We start from the raw sequence: 22846 nt of genomic DNA on the forward strand, positions 1-22846 counted from the left end.
AAAAGCTGTGGCCGACCCCCACTTTACCCCACATCTTGGTCTGGGTCTCAGTTATTTCATATAAATGTTAGAGGTTGTGTTATGTGGGGGTGATGTCATCATTGGTCCTGTCAGTCTTGTTTTACCAAATGTAATCCCCTGTGATACAATGCCATCACCCAAAACAACATGTAAAAATCAATGGAGGGGGGTAAATACTTTTTATTAGCACAGTATAACAGATGACCTTACATTGACCTCTGTGAAAAAAGACGCTAAAATGTCACTACATCAATGACTTGTGTTCTGGGGTCTGCGAAGCCCATAGCAGATATAAGTTCATAGCAGATACTAAACCATGGCAGCTCCAGAGCAGAACTGACCTTACTGTGACATCATGATGACATCACGGAGCTATGATGTCACAGAGAGCTGAGAAGTTGGGAATTCCCCTTGACAGCAGCAGAACTGACCTTACTGTGACATCATGATGACATCACGGAGCTATGATGTCACAGAGAGATGATGAGAGGTTATAAATATTCCCCTGACAGCTGCACGGTCTTACTTTCTGTGAATTGACACAGAGCGCGATTTTCTAATTGATTGGCGACTTTTCATTATTATGGAAATCAATGGACTGGGATTCTTCACCATCTTCTTGGCCTTTTGGTGTGTGGCCTGGCTCTCTGGTAGCTACACCCTGACTGTTATCAACAGCCATGCCCCCCCACTGATGTACATCAGGTAAGATGGAGAATTACACGACTTTTATAGTTTGGGAATGTATAAGGTAATTACTTAAATAAGGAGGAAATATCTAATTAACAAAATGGCTTCCATTACCCAGAGGGGCCGCAAGAGGACAGAGAAACGCATCTCCTCAGTCCTATAGATTATTATCTGACTGCTGATTATTAAGATGAAACAATTCTGACAATTTTTCTATATTATTTAACATTGAGCGTTTTTCTTTTTCTTTTACAGTGAAACGGGAAATTTCTTTCCCGAAAATATCCTGTTTAGAATAGGATTCATAGGAATGGCCATTGCCTGTAAGTAAATATCACGGAAGTGATTATAATATGCTCTTACTTCTGGGGGATGGCGGGTTATTATAAAAAGTCTTATATCTGATTATATTACTCTGGGGTCAAACCTACATTTATTTTTTACAAAAATGTGATTACTACGTCAGTGAGAGATGCAGGCTGGTTGCTAGGGGACTCATTGCTGGACAAGACTGTGGTTGTTAGGTAGTGTATCCCTAGCAACCAGACTGTCAGACATGACTCAGACTTGGCATCAGTCGCACCCTGGCCCCATCTCAGTCTGCAGTAGTAATCAGAATTTTCTAAAAAATAAAAATAAAGTTTTGTTAATTTCAACTGATAATAATTGTCCGGATTAGACGATGTAGATAAATGTTCCCGTCTGTTATTGAAGGTTTCTTGTTGGGTTTAGCATTTGGTCCGCGTTTCATAGATGTTATTAGGTGGTTTTACACGTGGTACAGGATTAATTCGGCTCATTTGCTCTTTTTCAGCTCTGGGCCTGACGTTTCTACACTATAAGTACATCATGCTCCATGCTGAAGCCTTTGGGGATCGTCAGGCCTTGGTTCAAAAGATCCTCCTGGCAATTGGATGGTCATCATGCGTCGGGACAGCCATGATGGCTACATTCTCGGTAAGTTAATAAATGTTTTACGTTGATAGGGTTGTCCCATCTTCACTAAATAGGGACCCGCTGGCAATTAGCTAATTACTGTAGGTCCGGCAGCTGAACCCCTGGTGATCATGATCAGCGGTTATCACCGAGTGGCCACACACTAAAGTGGTACTACATGGCTTATTAGAATGAATGGACGGCCATGTAATAGATGTGTGTCCTCAATCCCCCAAGAGCAGAAGCCATTTTTTGTTAGTGGCTTTCTGCTCTGTCTAATAGGGAAGCAGGAGACCCCCCTCTATATCCATTATGTCTCCGGGGTTATTATATCAGAACACGTTAATTAGGATTTATTGGGAAGTTCTGGGGGTAAATTAGTGATTAGTTCCATAAGATTTGCTCTAACCTCTGTCTGCTTGTTTTCTAGACCTACTATTATCCAATAACTCACCGGATTAATGCTTGCATTGCATTCGGGTTTGGCAGCCTTTACAACCTTTGGCAGTCCATACTCCTATACAAATTGTCCGAAAGCCGAAACTTCATCAGCCATTTCAGACTGGCGTCCTGCATAATGGCCGTGACCTTAGTGGTTTCATGTATCCTTTCTTAAATAATATTTGAATGGAATCCAACCGTCCTTGTCTTTAGGTTCACATGTAGAAAACTTCATATCCTGAGGTGATCATTTCCCTTCATTTTCTGATCTCTGCCGTCAGATGGCGACATGCTGGTGTAACACAGCGTCATCTGGTAACATTGTTCAGCTTCTTGCAGGAAGATGCTGAATAGAAAGCAGCGGTACTGTCATTGCTATATATGTATTATATTAACATTTATCTTACATAAAAGTGTAGTAAATCCTATAAGACACTTACTAAACATAAGAAACTTTATTTTCCTATATAATAAATTACCAGTCATTGGAAATAAGGTATCCGTATACACCCACCTGTGCGCTGGAGATCAGTGTGTAAAGGTATGTACAGTATATCTCATACATAATATCAAGTTATTGACATGCTGAGCTGCTGGTACAAACCAGTCGATGTAAAATTCCTTTAATCCGGTATTAATGAGATTATTCTGGATTATTGTATAGATTTTATTTGTACCCCTAGAAGCCGTTCTATAGGAAAACAATTGGACCTATAATCTTTGTGCTCGTTCTCAGCACCATGGTGATCGTGACGTCCGCAATGTAATGGATATGGTGTCATATGACAATGGGTCAGGTCCATTTTGGCATCGCCGTCAGTCACATGACTCCATGTAATAAACATTAATGCGGCAAAACCTCGGCTGGGGTGGAAAGTTCTTGTTTTGCGCAATTTTTTCTATATTAATTTTGATATTTTTTTAACAGATCAGTGAAATGACATCAAAGATCATAGAGTGGTCGATGTTGGTCCTCATTCTGGTGAATGTATTGAGCTACTATCAGAATATGCAGGTCAGTAGACGTCACCTCATTATCTCCTCGTATACCAGACCTCGTAATAACATTATTATTCATCTCTACAATCATGGGGTTTATAATGTGGATATTTGTTTCTTTTCTTAGAGTTTATCTATAACAATTACCTGGAAAAGCTTCACCATCTCCAAGAGCGAGAAGAACCATTTATAAACAATGGACACTACAGATGAGGTGGAATGGCACGTCACAGCCGAGCAGGAACTTCTCTGGGAACATCCTAAACTGCTTAACTCCAGAGATGGCGACCACTCCACCAGCTCCAACCTTTCTCCCAAATATCATCTTACATCAGGGGGAAAGAGCTACAAGAACCGTTTATAACCAGCGGACTCTACAGCGAGGTGGAATAGCAAGTCACAGCCGAGCAGGAACATCTCAAACTGCAAAGGCTCTAGAAATGCCACGAAATCTACCAGCTCCAAGCTTTCTCCAAAAAACAACTTACATCAGGGAGAAAGATCTACAAGATCCGTTTATAACCAGCGGACTCTACAGCGAGGTGGAATGGCACGTCACAGCCGAGCAGGAACATCTCAAACTGCAGAAGCTCCGGTTATACAACCAAGTGCCGAGACATCCACCACCTCCAACCTTTCTCCCAAATATCATCTTACCACAAGGAGAGAGAAGCAGCGGACTGTTCACTATTCTCATGGTCCTTGTTTGTTGGCTTATAAAACGGTTTAGTAAAGTCATTTTCTACCACCTGAAACCTGGTTTTGTCTTCATTACTGTCAATAATAATAATAATCCTGAGTCTTCCATAGATCTGTCCTCATGAACCTGGAGGAATAAGAACGTCTCAATGTTTTTGTAGCAAAATTCAGATTTATGAAAAATATAAATATATTTTTTACACTATAAGACGTACATTTTATCAATAAAAAAATCTTGCTACAAAATGTGTACACGTGATAGTCCGGACTCAGGGGAGCCTGGCGGCCCCTTATTAAACCTAATGAGAGGCCCCCCCTTTAGAGCGAATAGCGTGGGGGACACATGGGATCACTTCGCATCCCCTTTTACCCTTTTTTCTTCTTTCTTTTCCCTTATTCTGTTCCCTTGTTTTTCCTATATTCTGCTTTTCCCCCTATTTTGTCTTTTGGTGTCTTCTCACAACCCTTCTTTGGGGTGTGGCTTTACGGTATTTACCTTGTTCTAGAAGTTTCCTCAGGTTTGACCTTGTGACCAGGCAGATGTTGGCAACAGTCCAGGGATTGGTTTGAGGAGCTGAGCGGCGGGAAATCCTGGAGGATAAAAGGATGTCTGGTCCGATCAGCAGATTGTCTGAAGAAGCTGTTTGAAGCAGCCCCGCCCCGCCTTGTTCAAGGACAGAATTCCCGCCCACCCTCCCTTGTTCAAGGACAGAATTCCCGCTCACCCTCCCTTGTTCAAGGACAGAATTCCCGCCCACCCTCCGTTGTTCAAGGACAGAATTCCCGCCCACCCTCCCTTGTTCAAGGACAGAATTCCCGCCCACCCTCCCTTGTTCAAGGACAGAATCCCCGTCACGGAGTTTGTTAGTGGGTTGTCTAGCAGCTAATGCTGTGTGGACAAGTGCTTGTTTATTGGACGTTTCATTATTGGACATTATTTATTTAATTATTTATTTATTAATTCATTCAAGTTGATTATAAAGATTTATTAATATTTTTATGTTACCCATAATAAACACCACAGCCTTTTACTTCCAACTATATTGTACGCTTGACTTTTAATTAAGGTTTTTGAGGGGTTGCGAATGTTATTCCATGATCTGTATGATCGATGGTGGGTGGGGAGGGAATTCGATCACGATGTGAATATTGCATTCAGCTTCCCGTCAGCGGCCAGACACACCACTAGAGCCTGTGGAGGATGGTAAACTATTAGACCACCAAGGAGACAGCAATTTACCTTTTCTGTAAAGGATCTGCCAGGCACAACTTCTGTGTATACGCCCATAGGTAATCAGTCTGCACCCGAGTCTATGTCTCTGAGACTGACTCCAGCTTCCACCACTCAGGATGGCAGGCTTAGGAGTGGGAGAGCCTATCGCAGCCTGGCCAGACGGAGCTATCTCCCGCCCTCTGTCTATTTATACCTGCCTTTCCTGTTCCTCCTTTGCTTGTGATTCTTCTCGTGTGGTTTCCTGGCCCAGCTACAGCTTCTGACTATTTGATCCTGCTCCATACTGACCCTGGCTTTCTGACTACTCTCCTGCTCTGCGTTTGGTACCTCGTGCACTCCTGCTTTGACTCGGCTCGTTCACCAATCTTGTTGCTCACGGTGCTGCCGTGGGCAACTGCCCCATTTCCCTTTGCTTTGTGTTCCCTTGTCTGTTTGTCTCTTGCACTTACTGAGCGTAGGGACCGCCGCCCAGTTGTACCCCGTCGCCTACGGCGGGTCGTTGCAAGTAGGCAGGGACAGAGTGGCGGGTAGATTAGGGCTCACTTCTCCGTTTCCCTACCCCCGTCATTACATAATCACAAGCCCATATACCTAGTCTACCCTGGTCCCTGACACTACTATGGACCCCCTTGAGACCCTGGCCCAGCAAATGCAGGGTCTCTCCCTACAGGTCCAGGCCCTGGCTCAGAGGGTCAACCAGCCTGACGCTACCATGGTAGTGCCCCTCACCTCACCTCTTGAACCCCACCTCAAGTTGCCTGACCGGTTCTCAGGGGACCGGAGGACTTTTCTCTCCTTTCGGGAGAGTTGTAGGCTCTACTTTCGCTTAAAGCCTCACTCCTCAGGTTCTGAGAGCCAGCGGGTGCGTATTATTATGTCCCGGCTCCAGGAAGGGCCCGAAGAGTGGGCCTTCTCCTTGGCTCCTGACGCCCCTGAACTTTCCTCCGTTGATCGTTTCTTTTCTGCTCTCGGACTCATTTATGACGAGACTGACAGGACTGCCTTTGCTGAGAGTCAGCTGGTGAACTTACGTCAGGGTAAGAGACCTGTTGAGGAGTATTGTTCTGACTTTAGGAAGTGGTGCGTAGCTTCTCGGTGGAATGACCCTGCCTTAAGGTGCCAGTTTAGGTTGGGTCTGTCGAACGCCCTGAAAGACCTGCTAGTTAGCTATCCCTCTTCTGACTTCCTTGACCAGGTTATGGCTTTAGCGGTACGACTTGACCGACGTCTCAGGGAACGACAACTTGAACGTTTTTGTGTTTTCCCCTCTGACTCCCCCATGATGCCTCCCGAGGTCCCGTTGCTTCGCTCTTCCACGGCAGACTCGGAGGTACCTATGCAACTCGGGGCCTCCGTGTCCCCCCGACAACATAGAGAGTTCCGCAGGAAGAATGGTCACTGCTTCTACTGTGGAGATGACAAGCATCAAGTGAACAACTGTCCTAGGCGTAAGAATAAGCAGCCGGAAAACTTCCGCGCCTAAGTTATCATCGGGGAGGTCACTTGGGCGCACAGGTATTTCCCGTAAATATGAAACGTAATAAAATCTTGCTTCCCTTTCAGGTCTCTTTTGGTGGTAGGTCTGCTACCGGCAGTGCCTTCGTGGATTCAGGGTCTTCTACTAATATCATGTCTGTGGAATTTGCCAGATCTCTAGCTATGCCTTTAATTGATTTGCCTAAACCTGTCCCGGTAGTGGGTATCGACTCCACTCCTCTTGCTAATGGTTATTTTACACAGCATACCCCTGTTTTTGAACTCCTTGTTGGCTCCATGCATTTGGAGCAGTGCTCTGTACTGTTGATGCAGGGATTATCGTCCGATTTGGTTTTAGGCCTTCCCTGGTTGCAGTTGCATAATCCCACGTTTGACTGGAATACTGGGGAGCTTACCAAATGGGGTAATGAATGCTTGACGTCATGTTTTTCTGTTAATTCTATTTCTCCCCCTGAGGAGGTGAACACGCTACCTGAGTTTGTTCAGGACTTTGCTAATGTTTTCTCTAAGGAGGCCTGCGAAGTGTTACCTCCTCATAGAGAATACGATTGCGCTATCGAATTGGTACCAGGAGCTAAGCTCCCTAAGGGTAGGATATTTAATCTTTCTTGTCCCGAACGTGAAGCCATGAGAGAGTATATCCAGGGATGCCTGGCCAAGGGTTACATTCGCCCCTCTACTTCTCCGGTAGGTGCTGGCTTCTTCTACGTAGGGAAGAAGGATGGTGGTCTTAGGCCATGCATTGACTACCGTAACTTGAATAAGGTCACTGTAAGGAACCAGTATCCCCTTCCTTTGATTCCTGGTCTCTTTAATCAGGTTCAGGGGGCCCAATGGTTCTCTAAGTTTGATCTACGGTGGGCGTATAACCTTATCCGCATCAAAGAGGGGGATGAGTGGAAGACTGCGTTTAACATGCCCGAAGGTCATTTCGAATACCTCGTCATGCCCTTTGGGTTTTGTAATGCTCCTGCGGTCTTCCAGAATTTCATAAGTTAGATTTTAAGAGATTACCTGGGGGTATTTCTTGTAGTGTACCTTGATGACATACTGGTGTTTTCCAAGGACTGGTCCTCCCACATTGAGCATGTCAGGAAGGTGCTCCAGGTCCTTCGGGAAAACAAACTGTTTGCGAAAACCAAAATATGTTTGTTTGGGGTACAGGAGATACCATTTTTGGGTCAAATCCTCACTCCTCATGAATTCTGCATGGACCCCGCCAAGGTCCAAGCTGTGGCGGAATGGGTCCAACCTGCCTCCCTGAAGGCGTTACAGTGTTTCTTGGGGTTCGCTAATTATTACAGGAGATTTATTGCTAACTTCTCGGTCATCGCTAAGCCTCTTACGGACCTCACTCGCAAAGGTGCTGATCTCCTCCACTGGCCCCCTGAGGCTGTCCAGGCTTTTGAGGTCCTTAAGAAGTGCTTTATTTCGGCCACGGTGCTGGTTCAGCCCAACCAAATGGAGCCATTTATCGTGGAAGTTGACGCATCCGAGGTGGGAGTGGGGGCTGTCTTGTACCAGGTCCCTCACCCATCTCCGTCCCTGTGCCTACTTCTCCAGGAAGTTTTCGCACACTGAGAGTAACTATGATATTGGCAACCGCAAACTCTTAGCCATTAAATGGGCATTTGAAGAGTGGCGCCACTTCCTGGAGGGGGCTAGGCACCAGGTAACGTCCTTACCGACCACAAGAATCTGGTTTTCCTAGAATCTGCCCGGAGGCTAAACCCGAGACAAGCTCGATGGGCACTATTTTTTACCAGATTCAACTTTTTGGTTACCTATAGGGCTGGGTCTAAAAATATTAAGGCCGATGCACTGTCGCGTAGCTTCGTGGCCAGCCCTCCTTCGGAGGAAGATCCTGCTTGAATTTTGCCTCCTGGTATAATCATTTCTTCTATTGATTCTGATTTAGTCTCTGAAATTCCGGCTGATCAAGGTTCAGCTCCCGGGAACCTTCCTGAGGACAAGCTGTTTGTTCCCCTGCAATACCGGCTAAGGGTACTTAGGGAAAATCATGACTCCGCACTATCTGGTCATCCAGGCGTCCTGGGTACCAAACACCTCATTGCCAGAAACTATTGGTGGCCTAAAGACGTTAAGGCCTACTTCGCCGCTTGTGAGGTTTGTGCTAGGTCCAAGACTCCCAGGTCTCGACCAGCGGGCTTACTACGTTCTTTGCCCATTCCCCAGAGACCTTGGACCCATATCTCCATGGATTTTATCACCGATTTGCCTCCATCTCAAGGCAAGTCGGTGGTGTGGGTGGTAGTAGACCGCTTCAGTAAGATGTGCCAATTTGTGCCCCTCAAGAAACTACCTAATGCCAAGACGTTAGCTACCTTGTTTGTCAAACACATCCTGCGTCTCCATGGGGTCCCTGTCAATATTGTTTCGGTCAGAGGGGTACAATTTGTTTCATTGTTTTGGAGAGCCTTCTGTAAAAAGTTGGAGATTGATCTGTCCTTCTCCTCTGCCTTCCATCCTGAAACTAATGGTAAAACTGAGAGGACTAATCAATCTCTAGAACAATATTTAAGGTGTTTTATCTCTGACTGTCAATATGATTGGGTCTCATTCATTCCCCTCGCCGAATTTTCCCTTAATAACCGGGTCAGTAACTCGTCAGGGGTCTCCCCCTTTTTCTGTAATTTTGGGTTTAATCCACGGTTCTCCTCCGTCTCACCTGGTAGTTCCAACAATCCCGAGGTAGAGGTCGTTCATCGGGAACTGTGCACAGTCTGGGCCCAGGTTCAGAAGAACCTAGAGGCGTCCCAGAGCGTACAAAAAACTCAGGCTGATAGAAGACGTTCTGCGAACCCCTTGTTTATGGTCGGGGATCTGGTGTGGTTATCGTCTAGGAACCTTCGCCTTAAGGTCCCGTCCAAGAAGTTTGCTCCCCGGTTTATTGGGCCGTATAAGGTCATTGAAGTCCTCAATCCTGTCTCCTTCCGACTGGAGTTGCCCTCATCTTTTCGAATACATGACGTGTTTCATGCCTCCCTCCTTAAACGCTGCTCCCCGTCCTTGGCTCCCTCGAGGAAACCTCCTGTTCCCATTCTCACCCCTGAGGGGGTGGAATTCGAGGTGGCCAAGATTGTGGACAGCAAGATAGTCCAAGGCTCCCTCCAGTACCTGGTCCATTGGAGAGGATACGGGCCTGAGGAGAGGACTTGGGTACCCGCCCGGGATGTTCACGCTGGGGTATTGGTCAGGAGGTTCCACCTTCGTTTCCCCAAAAAACCAGGTCCACTTAGAAAGGGTCCGGTGGCCCCTCATAAAAGGGGGGGTACTGTAAAGGATCTGCCAGGCACAACTTCTGTGTATACGCCCATAGGTAATCAGTCTGCACCTGAGTCTATGTCTCTGAGACTGACTCCAGCTTCCACCACTCAGGATGGCAGGCTTAGGAGTGGGAGAGCCTATCGCAGCCTGGCCAGACGGAGCTAGCTCCCGCCCTCTGTCTATTTATACCTGCCTTTCCTGTTCCTCCTTTGCTTGTGATTCTTCTCGTGTGGTTTCCTGGCCCAGCTACAGCTTCTGACTATTTGATCCTGCTCCATACTGACCCTGGCTTGCTGACTACTCTCCTGCTCTGCGTTTGGTACCTCGTGCACTCCTGGTTTGACTCGGCTCGTTCACCACTCTTTTTGCTCAAGGTGTTGCCGTGGGCAACTGCCCCATTTCCCTTTGCTTTGTGTTCCCTTGTCTGTTTGTCTCTTGCACTTACTGAGCATAGGGACCGCCGCCCAGTTGTACCCCGTCGCCTAGGGCGGGTCGTTGCAAGTAGGCAGGGACAGAGTGGCGGGTAGATTAGGGCTAACTTGTCCGTTTCCCTACCCCCGTCATTACATTTTCCTTACCCAAGACCACCAGGGAACCAAATACTGACCCTCTATGTAATACACGGATGTGCTGGTTCCACCAGAGAGACGCTCTTTATAGATGAGGGCAGTGGCGTAGCTATAGGGGTCGCAAATGCAACCAGGCCCCTAAGCCTGTCTGCGCCGAGTCACTCACAGCACAGTGCAGAGGAGAAGGATCCTCCACCCATCGTGGGAACGGGGATAGGTAAGTAATTATGTTATAAGTTTTCTATTAGGTACATACTTATTGGGGCATTATACTGGGTATTGGAGGGGGGGGCGTTATATGGCAGCTGCTGAGGGGGCATTATACTGAATGAGACAGCTATGGGGGCTTTATGCTGTAGGGGGGCATTATACTTTATGTGGCAGCTATGGGTGGCAATATACTGTGGGGGCAGCTATAGGGGCATTATACTGTTGGCGCAGCTCTGGGGGGCATTATAGTGTGAGGGGCAACAATGGGCGCATTATACTGTAGGGGTTCAACTATGGGGACATTATTCTGTGGTGGTCAGCTATAAGGGGCATTATACTGTGTGGGGGCTGCTATGGGGAGCATTATACTGTGTGGGGGCAGCTATGGGGGGCCACTATACTGTGTGGTGGCATTAAACTGTGGGGGCATTATAGTGTGGGGGCATTCATAGGGTCTGTCGGGCAAGCTAGCTGGGCATTGTATACCCTAGTCTGTCTTGCTAAAGGTCTCCCAGTGTTTTCTAGTTCCCAGTGTTACCCGTTCCTGCTGCCTATACCCTGCATCCCGTACTATCGTTACCTGCTGTGAAAGCCAAGTCGTGTTCTTGCCACTGTCTACTTTGCCTCAGCTACCCGTTCAGAACTATAGACATTGTTTTGTACCTTGTTGGCCAGCTGCTTTCCCGCTACGCGGTACGGCCCAGTGGGTCCACACCCTGTGCCGTGACACCCAACAAGTGAAAATCCACTTCCTGGTTGGTGCTTGTTTGGCCAAGTTTTCTCAACTCATTTACATAGACTTAACAAGTCTTGTGTGAAAAATGCAGTCCGCACGGAAGTGCTTCCGTGTGGCATTGACTTCAATGGGTGCGTGATGCGTGAAAAACGCCCAAAGAACGGACATGTAGTGACTTTTTCGCAACGGACTCACGCAGCGTAAAAATCACGCACATGTCTGCACGGTGGGGTAGGTCTGTGCGTGAAAATCACGCGCGTTGCACGGACGTATATCCCGTTCGTCTGAATAAGCCCTTAGCATAAATAAATGGGGGGTGGCATCACATCATCATGATCTACAGGGATTGGCCAGTGATCACATGGTAGGGGGGCTATAGAGCTCCCTATAAGATAGTAATGCCCTTCGTCCTCTTTGGACCCTGCAGCTTGGCGTCTTTCCCTCCCCCACTCCCTCTCTTGATTTGACTCCTTAATGACACGACCAATGTAGTTTTTTTTATTTTAGTTTATTACTATTTGTGGGGTGAAATTAGCAAAAAAAAAAAAAAAAGCAAATGCGCCATTTCTGGGGGATTTCGTTTTTACGGCGTCTATTGTGCAGTAATAACTACATGTTCACTTTATTCTACGGATTAATACGATTACGGTGATATCGACTTTATATTTTTTCATGTTTTACCACTTTGGAAAACTATTTGTTAAAAAAAATTAGTTTTGCGTCGCAAAAATCTGAGAGCCATAACTTTTTTATGTTTCCATTGATTGAGCGATGTGAGGGCTTATTTTTTGCGAGGCGAGCTTTTGTTGTTACCATTTTGGGGTGCGTCTTTTTGACTAGTTTTTATTCTATTTTTTGGGGAAACTAACGTGACCAAAAAACAGCAAATTGGGTGTTTTAAACATTTTTTTTTGTTTTTTTTAAGCTGTTCAGCGAGTGGGTTAGATAACATTAGATTGTAAGGGTATGTTCATACGAGGTCATTAGGTCCGTAATTGACGGACGTATTTTGGCCGCAAGTACCGGACCGAACACAGTGCAGGGAGCCGGTCTCCTAGCATTATAGTTATGTATGACGCTAGGAGTCCCTGCCTCGCTGACGGACAACTGTCTCGTACTGAAAACATGATTGCACTGTGTTCGGTCCGGTACTTGCGGCCGAAATACGTCCGTCAATTACGGACGTAATGACCTAATGACCTCGTGTGAACATACCCTCATAGTTCGGACTTTTGCAAACGCGGCGATATGAGTTGTTCTAACTTATATGTTGTTCAACATTACTTTAGAGAAAAAATGGGAAGAGGGGGAATTTTTGAGAAATTTAAATATTATTTTTTGGGATATTTGCAAAAAACTTTATTTAACTTTTTAAAATTCAGTTTAGAAGTCCCCCTAGTGGACTTGAACCAGCAATCATTGGATTGCTCACACGATCCACTGCAATACTAAAGTATTGCAGTATATCATGATTTTTACAGCCACCTATGAAGCCCTGCCGGAGAACAAAGATGGCAGACCCTTCATTAGGCCCCCGGGCTGCCATGATAACCATCGGCATCCCGCTAGAGCATCGTGGGGGCACAAGGGCACGTCAGAGGGGGTCGCCCCTCTCATTCTAATGCTTTAGATGCTGCGGTCGTGATTGACTGTGGCATCTAAGGGGTTAAACGGGAAGACAAAGTGATTTTTGATTCTGTCCGTTGCAGTGAGGTGTTGGCTATATTACACAGCGAATACCCGCTAAGTATGGAGCGAGCTCAGCCCGTGATCCCGCTCCATACTTTCCCTTAATGACTGTCACGTACATGTATGTGGCATCTTGTTAAGGAGTTAGGGTATGTTCACACGCAGTGGTTTCAGACGTAATTCGGGAGTTTTAAGCCTCGAATTCCGCCTGAAAAATCGCCCCTAATACGCCTACAAACATCTGCCCATTGCTTTCAATGGGAATTACGATGTTCTGTTCCCACGAGCCTTTATTTTACGCGTCGCTGTCAAAATACGGCGCGTAAAATGTCGGCTCGTCAAAAGAAGTGCAGGTCATTTCTTGGGGCGTTTGTGGAGGCGTTTTTCATTGACTCCATTGAAAAACAGCTCCAAAAATGTCCGTAAAGAACGCCGCGAAAAACGCGAGTTGTTAAAAAAAGTCTGAAAATCAGGAGTTATTTTCGCCTGAAAACAGCTCCGTATTTTCATACGTTTTTGAGTTTGCGTGTGAACATAGCCTTAAATGTCATTTTGTTGATAATTGTTTCAGAGTTTTTATGTTCATCCTGTTTTGATCATTTTGTTCTGTTCCAGATGTCACAGCGGCGGTTCTAGGAGGATCTTGTCTCTACCGCTCGTGAAATCACCCGGAAACAACTGGAGCATGCCCATCGCGCCTGCAATGTTCTGGCACCCAGGGTGACCTGTTTATCTTGCAATGTGTTTATCCAACCAGCGGACAACGTCCTCAAATTTATTGTTAATAATAAAAGCTGTGGCCGACCCCCACTTTACCCCACATCTTGGTCTGGGTCTCAGTTATTTCATATAAATGTTAGAGGTTGTGTTATATGGGGGTGATGCCATCATTGGTCCTGTCAGTCTTGTTTTACCAAATTTAATCCCCTGTGAAACAATGCCATCACCCAAAACAACATGGAAAAATCAATGGAGGGGGGTAAATACTTTTTATTAGCACAGTATAACAGATGACCTTACATTGACCTCTGTGAAAAAAGACGCTAAAATGTCACTACATCAATGACTTGTGTTTTGGGGTCTGCGAAGCCCATAGCAGATATAAGTTCATAGCAGATACTAAACCATAGCAGCTCCAGAGCAGAACTGACCTTACTGTGACATCATGATGACATCACGGAGCAGAGAGCTGAGAAGTTGGGAATTCCCCTTGACAGCAGCAGAACTGACCTTACTGTGACATCATGATGACATCACGGAGCTATGATGTCACAGAGAGATAATGAGAGGTTATAAATATTCACGTGACAGCTGCGCGGTCTTACTTTCTGTGAATTGACACAGAGCGCGATTTTCTAATTGATTGGCGACTTTTCATTATTATGGAAATCAATGGACTGGGATTCTTCACCATCTTCTTGGCCTTTTGGTGTGTGGCCTGGCTCTCTGGTAGCTACACACTGACTGTTATCAACAGCCATGCCCCTCCACTGATGTACATCAGGTAAGATGGAGAATTACACGACTTTTATAGTTTGGGAATGTATAAGGTAATTACTTAAATAAGGAGGAAATATCTAATTAACAAAATGGCTTCCATTACCCAGAGGAGCCGCAAGAGGACAGAGAAACGCATCTCCTCAGTCCTATAGATTATTATCTGACTGCTGATTATTAAGATGAAACAATTCTGACAATTTTTCTATATTATTTAACATTGAACGTTTTTCTTTTTCTTTTACAGTGAAACGGGAAATTTCTTTCCCGAAAATATCCTGTTTAGAATAGGATTCATAGGAATGGCCATTGCCTGTAAGTAACAATCACGGAAGTGATTATAATATGCTCTTACTTCTGGGGGATGGCGGGTTATTATAAAAAGTCTTATATCTGATTATATTACTCTGGGGTCAAACCTACATTTATTTTTTACAAAAATGTGATTACTACGTCAGTGAGAGATGCAGGCTGGTTGCTAGGGACTCATTGCTGGACAAGACTGTGGTTGTTAGGTAGTGTATCCCTAGCAACCAGACTGTCAGACATGACTCAGACTTGGCATCAGTCGCACCCTGCCCCATCTCAGTCTACAGTAGTAATCAGAATTTTCTAAAAAATAAAAATAAAGTTTTGTTAATTTCAACTGATAATAATTGTCCGGATTAGACGATGTAGATAAATGTTCCCGTCCATTATTGAAGGTTTCTTGTTGGTTTAGCGTTTGGTCCGTGCTTCATAGATGTTATTAGGTTGTTTTACACGTGGTACAGGATTAATTCGGCTCATTTGCTCTTTTTCAGCTCTGGGCCTGACGTTTCTACACTATAAGTACATCATGCTCCATGCTGAAGCCTTTGGGGATCGTCAGGCCTTGGTTCAAAAGATCCTCCTGGCAATTGGATGGTCATCATGCGTCGGGACAGCCATGATGGCTACATTCTCGGTAAGTTAATAAATGTTTTACGTTGATAGGGTTGTCCCATCTTCACTAAATAGGGACCCGCTGGCAATTAGCTAATTACTGTAGGTCCGGCAGCTGAACCCCTAGTGATCATGATCAGCGGTTATCACCGGGTGGCCACACACTAAAGTGGTATTACATGGCTTATTAGAATGAATGGACGGCCATGTAATAGATGTGTGTCCTCAATCCCCCCAGAGAAGAAGCCATTTTTTGTTAGTGGCTTTCTGCTCTTTCTAATAGGGAAGCAGGAGACCCCCCTCTATAGATCCATTATATCTCTGGGGTTATTATATCAGAACACGTTATTTAGGATTTATTGGGAAGTTCTGAGGGTAAATTAGTGATTAGTTCCATAAGATTTGCTCTAACCTCTGTCTGCTTGTTTTCTAGACCTACTATTATCCAATAACTCACCGGATTAATGCTTGCATTGCATTCGGGTTTGGCAGCCTTTACAACCTTTGGCAGTCCATACTCCTCTACAAATTGTCCAAAAGCCGAAACTTCATCAGCCATTTCAGACTGGCGTCCTGCATAATGGCCGTGACCTTAGTGGTTTCATGTATCCTTTCTTAAATAATATTTGAATGGAATCCAACCGTCCTTGTCTTTAGGTTCACATGTAGGAAACTTCATATCCTGAGGTGATCATTTCCCTTCATTTTCTGATCTCTGCCGTCAGATGGCGACATGCTGGTGTAACACAGCGTCATCTGGTAAAATTGTTCAGCTTCTTGCAGGAAGATGCTGAATAGAAAGCAGCGGTACTGTCATTGCTATATATGTATTATGTTAACATTTATCTCACATAAATATGTAGTAAATCCTATAAGACACTTACTAAACATAAGAAACTTTATTTTCCTATATAATAAATTACCAGTCATTGGAAATAAGGTATCTGTATACACCCACCTGTGTGCTGGAGATCAGTGTGTAAAGGTATGTACAGTATATCTCATACATAATATCAAGTTATTGACATGCTGAGCTGCTGGTACAAACCAGTCGATGTAAAATTCCTTTAATCCGGTATTAATGAGATTATTCTGGATTATTGTATAGATTTTATTTGCACCCCTAGAAGCCGTTCTATAGGAAAGCAATTGGACCTATAATCTTTGGGCTCGTTCTCAGCACCATGGTGATCGTGACGTCCGCAATGTAATGGATATGGTGTCATATGACAATGGGTCAGGTCCATTTTGGCATCGCCGTCAGTCACATGACTCCATGTAATAAATATTAATGCGGCAAAACCTCGGCTGGGGCGGAAAGTTCTTGTTTTGCGCAATTTTTTCTATATTAATTTTGATATTTTTTCACAGATCAGTGAAATGACATCAAAGATCATGGAGTGGTCGATGTTGGTCCTCATTCTGGTGAATCTATTGAGCTACTATCAGAATATGCAGGTCAGTAGACGTCACCTCATTATCACCTCGTATACCAGACCTCGTAATAACATTATTATTCATCTCTACAATCATGGGGTTTATAATGTGGATATGTGTTTCTTTTCTTAGAGTTTATCTATAACAATTACCTGGAAAAGCTTCACCATCTCCAAGAGCGAGAAGAACCATTTATAAACAGTGGACACTACAGATGAGGTGGAATGGCACGTCACAGCCGAGCAGGAACTTCTCTGGGAACATCCTAAACTGCTTAACTCCAGAGATGGCGACCAATCCACCAGCTCCAACCTTTCTCCCAAATATCATCTTACATCAGGGAGAAAGAGTTACAAGAACCGTTTATACCAGCGGACTCTACAGCGAGGTGGAATGGCAAGTCACAGCCGAGCAGGAACATCTCAAACTGCAAAGGCTCTGGAAATGCCACGAAATCTACCAGCTCCAACCTTTCTCCAAAAAACAACTTACATCAGGGAGAAAGATCTACAAGATCCGTTTATGACCAGCGGACTCTACAGCGAGGTGGAATGGCACGTCACAGCCGAGCAGGAATATCTCAAACTGCAGAAGCTCCGGTTATACAACCAAGTGCCGAGACATCCACCACCTCCAACCTTTCTCCCAAATATCATCTTACCACAAGGAGAGAGAAGCAGCGGACTGATTACTATCCTCATGGTCCTTGTTTGTTGGCTTATAAAACGGTTTAGTAAAGTCATTTTCTACCACCTGAAACCTGTTTTTGTCTTCATTACTGTCAATAATAATAATAATAATAATAATAATAACACTGAGTCTTCCATAGATCTGTCCTCATGAACCTGGAGGAATAAGAACGTCTCAATGTTTTTGTAGCAAAATTCAGAATTATGAAAAATATTAATATATTTTTTACACTATAAGACGTACATTTTATCAATAAAAAAATCTTGCTACAAAATGTGTACACGTGATAGTCCGGACTCAGGGGAGCCTGGCGGCCCATTATTAAACCTAATGAGAGGCCCCCCCTTTAGAGCGAATAGCGTGGGGGACACATGGGATCACTTCGCACCCCCTTTTACCCTTTTTTCTTCTTTCTTTTCCATTATTCTGTTCCCTTGTTTTTCCTATATTCTGCTTTTCCCCCTATTTTGTCTTTTGGTGTCTTCCCACACCCCTTCTTTGGGGTGTGGCTTTACGGTATTTACCTTGTTCTAGAAGTTTCCTCAGGTTTGACCTTGTGACCAGGCAGATGTTGGCAACTGTCCAGGGATTGGTTTGAGGAGCTGAGCGGCGGGAAATCCTGGAGGATAAAAGGATGTCTGGTCCGATCAGCAGATTGTCTGAAGAAGCTGTTTGAAGCAGCCCCGCCCCGCCCACTCTCCCTTGTTCAAGGACAGAATTCCCGCTCACCCTCCCTTGTTCAAGGACGGAATTCCCGCCCACCCTACCTTGTTCAAGTACAGAATTCCCGCTCACTCTCCCTTGTTCAAGGACAGAATTCCCGCTCACCCTCCCTTGTTCAAGGACAGAATTCCCGCCCACCCTCCCTTGTTCAAGGACAGAATTCCCGCCCACCCTACCTTGTTCAAGTACAGAATTCCCGCTCACTCTCCCTTGTTCAAGGACAGAATTCCCGCTCACCCTCCCTTGTTCAAGGACAGAATTCCCGCCCACCCTCCCTTGTTCAAGGACAGAATTCCCGCCCACCCTACCTTGTTCAAGGACAGAATTCCCGCTCACCCTCCCTTGTTCAAGGACAGAATTCCCCCCCTCACCCTCCCTTGTTCAAGGACAGAATTCCCGCCCGCCCTCCCTTGTTCAAGGACAGAATCCCCGTCGCGGAGTTTGTTAGTGGTTTGTCTCTATGTCGTTATTGGACATTATTTATTTAATTATTTATTTATTAATTCATTCAAGTTGATTATAAAGATTTATTAATATTTTTATGTTACCCATAATAAACACCACAGCCTTTTACTTCCAACTATTTTCTATGCTTGACTTTTATTTAAGGTTTTTGAGGGGTTGCGAATGTTATTCCATGATCTGTATGATCGATGGTGTGTGGGGAGGGAATTCGATCACGATGTGAATATTGCATTCAGCTTCCCGTCAGCGGCCAGACACACCACTAGAGCCTGTGGAGGATGGTAAACTATTAGACCACCAAGGAGACAGCAATTTACCTTTTCCTTACCCAAGACCACCAGGGAACAAAATACTGACCCTCTATGTAATACACGGATGTGCTGGTTCCACCAGAGAGACGCTCTTTATAGATGAGGGCAGTGGTGTAGCTATAGGGGTCGCAAACGGCACCCCGGCCCCTAAGCCTGTCTGCGCCGAGTCACTCACAGCACAGTGCAGAGGAGAAGGATCCTCCACCCATCGTGGGAACGGGGATAGGTAAGTAATTATGTTAGAAGTTTTCTATTAGGTACATACTTATTGGGGCATTATACTGGGTATTGGAGGGGGGGGGGTTATATGGCAGCTGCTGCGGGTGCATTATACTGAATGAGACAGCTATGGGGGCTTTATACTGTAGGGGGGCATTATACTTGATGTGGCAGCTATGGGTGGCAATATACTGTGGGGGCAGCTATAGGGGCATTATACTGTTGACACAGCTCTGGAGGGCATTATAGTGCGAGGGGCAACAATGGGCGCATTATACTGTAGGGGTCCAACTATGGGGACATTATTCTGTGGTGGTCAGCTATAAGGGGCATTATACTGTGTGGGGGCTGCTATGGGGAGCATTATACTGTGTGGGGGCAGCTATGGGGGGCCACTATACTGTGTGGTGGCATTATACTGTGGGGGCATTATAGTGTGGGGGCATTCATAGGGTCTTTCGGGCAAGCTAGCTGGGCATTGGCGTGCACAGGGGTCTGGTGGTGTTGGGGAGGAGTAGGGGGGCCCAAGCTGAATTTTTGCACCAGGGCCCATGAGCCTTTAGCTACGCCCCTGGCTCGGGGTATTAATGGGTGAGGGTCCTGAATGAGGAACTCCCCTCTAATAAATCACAATGCCTTAAATGGGTTTTTTAATGATTGTGTTATATAAACTGGACGTCCCCCATAACTGTATCGTACAACCAGAGCCAGTGAATCACGTACAATCCCATCTATACCTTTCCACTCCACGCTGCTGACCTTTATACATTGCTGCCCCCAGTGGCTTTGGCTGGTTTATGCAGCTTTATCTATATCTCCACATTGTAGGTATAAGGACTTTACAGTCTGCACTTTTCTTCGTCACCCAAGGTCAAGTGCGGGACCAACGCAGATTATCCATTCTTATCCTGCTTCCCCTCTTTTTATTTTATATTGGGGGCCAATCGTGAGCTTTTTGCATTGTTTTTATAAAAATGATGATTTACTTCATTCCTCATGTATTGGCCCTTTAACCCTTTCAAGACCGAGCTCATTTTGGCCTTCAGGACCAGCCCCATTTTTTCAAATCTGACATGTATCACTTTATGTGGTAATAACTCTGGAATGCTTTTGCCTATCCAAGCGATTCTGAGATTGTTTTCTCGTGACATATTGTACTTTATATTAGTGGAAAAATGTGGTCAATAATTTCATTGCTTATTTGTGAAAAACACCAAAATTTTGAGAAAATTGGCAAAAATTATGATTTTTCTAATTTTAAATGTATCTGCTTGTAAAAGAGATAGTAATACCACACAAAATAGTTAAAATTTCACATATTCCATATGTCTACTTTATATTTGCATCGTTTTTTGAACATTATTTTATTTTTCTATTACGTTACAAGGCTTAGAACTTTATCAGCAATTTCTCACATTTTCTAGAAAATTTCAAAAGGCGATTCTTACAAGGACCAGTTCAGTTCTAAAGCGGCTTTGAGGGCCTTATGTACTAGATAGACCCCATAAATCACCCCATATTAAAAACTGCACCCCTCAAAGTATTCAAAACAGCATTCAGAAAGTTTCTTAACTCTTTAGGCGTTTCACAAGAATTAAAGCAATGTAGAGGGGAAATTGACAAATTTTTTTTTTTTTTGCTGCAATTCATTGGTAAACCATTTTATTTGTAATACAGAAGGTTTTACTAGAGAAACGCAACACAATATTTATTGCCCAGATTCTGCAGTTTTTAGAAATATCCCACATGTGGCCCTAGTGTGATAATGGACTGAAGCACCGGCCTCAGAAGCAAAGGAGCACATAGTGGATTTTGTGGCCTCCTTTTTTTAGAATATATTTTAGGCACCATGTTGGGTTTGAAGAGGTCTTGTAGTGCCAAAACAGTGGAAATCCCCCAAAAGTGACACGGTTTTGGAAACTGCACCCCTCAAGGAATTTATCTAGGGGTATAGTTAGCATCTTGACCCCACAGGTCTTCTGCTATATTTATTGGAGTTTGCCTGTGAAAGTAAAAATCTACTTTTTTCTGAACAAAATATGAAAAAAAATAATATTTGCAAGGAATAAAGAATAAAAAGCACCCCAAAACTTATAAAGCTACTTCTCCCGATTACAGCAATACCCCATATGTGGTACTAAACTGCTGTTTGGACCCACGGCAGAGCTCAGAAGGGAAGGAGCGCCATTTGGATTTTGAAGCGCAGATTTTGCTGGATTGGTTTTCAGTGCCATGTCGCGTTTGCAACGCCCTGGAGGGAGTAAAACGGTGGAAACCCCCCAAAAGTGACCCCATTTTGTACACTACACCCCTCAAGGAATTTTTCTAGGGGTATAGTTAGCATTTTGACCCCACAGTTTTTTTGCTGAATTTAGTGGAATTAGGCCGTGAAAATGAAAACCTATTTTTTTTATGAAAAAACATAGAAATGTTTAATTTTTACAATGAATAAAGGAGAAAAATCTCCCCAAAATTTGTAAATAAATTTGTCCTGATTACAGCAATACGCCATATGTGGTAATAAACTGCTGTTTGGACCCACAGCAAGATTCAGAAGGGAAGGAACAATATTTGGCTTTTGGAGCTCAAATTTAGCTGGAACGGTTTTCCGGTGTCATGTCGCATTTGCAAAGCCCCTGAGGTACCAAAACAGTGGAAACCTCCCAAAAGTCCCTTTAGGGGACTGGAACGAGCGATCATTAGGTCGCTGGTACAATACACTGCAGTACTAATGTATTGCAGTATAATATCATTTTTACAGGCTCCTGTAACAGCTCGATCTCTGTTCCGGTCCATAGTCCCGGATGTCAGCTGTAATACACAGCGGACACCTGCAGAATATGGAGCGGGCGCAGCGCATGAGCCCGCTCCATATATAACCCCCTGCACGACGACATGCTATTAAGTCGTGGTGCGCAAAGGCGTTAATGCGCAGCGGATGGTTCAAAGTGAAAATTAAAATTTTCCACTGATATGCCATTTTAATGCACAATGTGTTGTGCCCAGTTTGTGCCACTGAAGACAAATACCTCATACAATGTTGAGCGGGTTCTCCCGGATATAAAATATCATATATGTGGACGTAAGCTGGTGTTTGGGCACGCTGTGGGGCTCAGAAGGGAGGGAGCGCCATTTGGCTTTTGGAGCGCAGAGTATGCTTGGTAACTGTTCTGTTTGGGGTTTTGCTGGTATTTCAGTTTATAATGTGGGGCTACATGTAGGCTGGGCAGAGTACATCAGGACATAATAAGAGGGTATAATAATTTGGTAAATAAATAATAATCCGCAGATATGTGGCCAATGTCGCACTGATAAATGGCGCCCGATCTTATCAGCTTTTGGACACTGCACAATTTCTGTCGCTATATTCTGAGAGACAGAACTTTTTTTATTTTTTCTTCACCGGAGCCGTGCGAGGACTTATTTGTTGCGGGACAATCTGTAGTTTTCATTGGTACCATTTTAGGGTACATGTGATTTTTTTATCACTTTTTATTAGATTTTTTTGGCAAGCAAAGTGACAAAAAAAAAATTCTGACAATGTTTTTTGTCTTTTTTTTTTTACACTTTT

Source organism: Rhinoderma darwinii, chromosome 10, assembly GCF_050947455.1.
Source record: "Rhinoderma darwinii isolate aRhiDar2 chromosome 10, aRhiDar2.hap1, whole genome shotgun sequence".
Lineage (NCBI taxonomy): Eukaryota > Metazoa > Chordata > Amphibia > Anura > Rhinodermatidae > Rhinoderma > Rhinoderma darwinii.